The following is a 2,500-nucleotide window of genomic DNA, read 5'->3' as shown; positions in this document are numbered from 1 at the left end:
GAAACCATTACGACTTTCTGCGAGGACAGTGTCAATTGGTAGAACATTACATTCTACAACTCTTCTTGGACAGAAAAATAAAATTACAGTGATCTGTTTTGCAGTTACATGAGAAAACATACGTGAGTGGTTTTCCTAGTTTTTGTTTCTGAAAATTTCACAATTGACGTAGTTTGCATTTTGTGGGCTTCAAGTTGTCCATTTTGGGCGTGCGTACTATCTCTAGGCTCTTCCCAGTTCAGTTTTTTTTTTGGCTTTACGGAGGATATGGAGACAATGAAAACTCAAACCGGCACAAAGAAATGATGAGGTAATGAAAGATGGAAGCCAAAGGTAGTTAAAAATCTGGTCTAGTCATCTTCATTTAATATTATCGATATACCGAAGTTGGCGGATTTCTTATTTCAATTCTCTCTTACACAATATCGACGACGAAAGTGGGTGATCGTGTGAATAGACGTTGGATGTTTCTTTGGAATAAATTCAAGATGTCTAAGGGCGTAGTGTTTTTACAGATGTCGTGCATCAAGTTGGATTTTAATTCAAACAGAAAGTCGACACAATAAAACCAGAATTGACAAATTTAAATACATTTACGTTGCTAGGGTGGTTCAGATGTAGACAGGTAAGTAAAAAAGAATATATTGTTTGGTGTGTATGTTTCACACGCCCAATTTTTGCGAAGATCGAAGTGTCAAAAGGGTTTGGGATGCAAGAATGATTATTAAACGCGGTTGAAAACACATGTTTGTATATTTTCAGTTCTCCACAACTGCGATGCAAGAAGTAGTAAAGATATAAACCAGAAATTGCATGTTAATCATCAGAAACCATGTGTCACAAAGGAGAAAAAGATGAGCGAGAGGTGAAAGAGATAGAAGCCGAGTGCACTATGGTGAATGAAAGAATTTTACCATAAAAACGAAGCGAGGAGAAAATGATTAAGGAAATGATGCAAGAGCGGGCGGCGGAGAGATGTCTGGTTACGTCGGTTTATGACATCCTGGGGAAATCCTCGTCAGGCTGAAGACCTCAGAGGTGAGAACGTCATGATTGATAAATTTCTTTGTTTCTATAGAGAATGCTAACGATTTTCTGTTGCCTTGCCGGAACTGTTTGTCGTCATTTCGATGAGGCGTTCGGTGTAATAGCCTCATAAAATGAGGTAGTATAAACTGAGCTGAATTCTACATCCTCAGCCACAAGAACAAATTCAAGTAGTTTCAAAGCTCTCGATCGAAGTTACCGAAGAGTAACACTGAAGGGGTAGCAACCATTGTGATCAGGTTTGGCCGATGAACTAGTACTTGAACAATTTGCGTTGATAGTCCAATAAAGGGAAAATCGGTCAACTCGCCTACAAATTCAGGCGAGTTTGATCATCAGCATAGAAGAGTTCGCTCTTAGTCTCATGAAAATTTCTCTGTGCTTCCTGGTTATTTTCAAACATTTACCTGTCGGAAACAAGACTTGTCCAACGAAATGATTCGCAAAAGCTTCAACGATCCTCACTGTAAATTCCCCCAGCATTCGTTAAACGTTAGAAATTATAACTATAAAGTTTGACATTTTGGGTGTTGTCGCCCTACCTCGGGAAGTGAGCTTGCCTACGTATGCGAGTTAACCAAGGTGTAGGCGAGTTGACTGGATTCCCTTGCGAAAATGCAAGAACGAAAATTTGGTAGAACCGATATCATGGTAGCTTTACAGTTGAAGCAAGAGCGATTGTGGCCGTTGGCCAGATGGTAATAGACCAGTACTAACGCGAAGCAAATTCGGAAACCTCACGCGCTAAAGGAGACCAAAAAATGATCTGAAGATGATGGAAAAAAATATTTAACACTGACTACCTGTTTCAAGAGAAAATCTATCCCACACAAGCGGGCTGTGTAATCTACAATAACTAACCTTCGAGGCCTTTTCCAATTTTGTTTGACAAATGGCTACTCTCCAATCGCTTTTACCTCAAACGACAAGGACGAGGAGCAGTTGTTACATTCTTGTCCTTCGCGACCACGTTTCCCCAAAAAGCCACGATACCTATTTTCAGGCTGACTCATTTTCTGGTTGTATTCACCAGAAATCTAAGACAAGGAATGGAAAATGTAAATTTCTGGCTTCCTGACAGGTCGCCCACCTCACTGCCGGCGCTGAGTGAAAAAAAAAACGATTGTTGGCATACAGCTGAAAAACCAGTGGGAGTGGTTGTATACCACAGGCCTACACGACTCCCTTGTACGTGGTCTGGTTTCTATCGCCTTTGTCATAATTTTGCTCCCTTGAGTACATATTTGAATGGACGCCTCTTTTACGCGGTTCCTGTAGAATTTATTTAGCAATGGTTTTTGCCCTATGAGGCTTTACATTTGAATCCGGGCTCTATACTGCTGTGTGATACATTTTCTTCCAAGAAAATATTTAGTCTCGAAAATAGTGTTTTTAGTTTCTTGGTGTTGATTTTCTCAGCAGTAATGTGAATGTGACCCTATGAGGCTTTACA

General features: G+C 40.2%; 1 protein-coding gene and 1 long non-coding RNA gene across 9 annotated transcripts in view; one reads left to right on the top strand and one right to left on the bottom strand.

The window, feature by feature from the left end:
* LOC137997781 (uncharacterized) overlaps window positions 1–2,500 on the bottom strand; it is a 155,978-nt gene that overhangs the window by 53,479 nt on the left and 99,999 nt on the right. Inside the window, exon 1 of one of the 8 annotated variants that reach the window (XM_068844028.1) lies at window positions 1,909–2,007. The exons of the other annotated variants lie outside the window; for them this stretch is intronic. The gene's annotated coding sequence lies outside the window, so the exon portion shown is untranslated. Of the gene's footprint in view, window positions 1–1,908; window positions 2,008–2,500 lie in introns of those variants that run through there. 8 annotated transcript variants of the gene reach the window in all.
* The window catches only part of LOC137997783 (uncharacterized), an 8,397-nt gene that overhangs the window by 357 nt on the left and 5,540 nt on the right, over window positions 1–2,500 (top strand). The window contains exon 2 of the long non-coding RNA XR_011122582.1: window positions 763–1,038. This is a non-coding gene — a long non-coding RNA (uncharacterized lncRNA). The remainder of the gene's footprint in view (window positions 1–762; window positions 1,039–2,500) is intronic.

Source organism: Montipora foliosa, chromosome 3 (genome assembly GCF_036669935.1).
Source record: "Montipora foliosa isolate CH-2021 chromosome 3, ASM3666993v2, whole genome shotgun sequence".
NCBI lineage: Eukaryota > Metazoa > Cnidaria > Anthozoa > Scleractinia > Acroporidae > Montipora > Montipora foliosa.
Note: the sequence above shows the minus strand (reverse complement) of the source record. Positions and strands in the feature narration are given on the sequence as shown.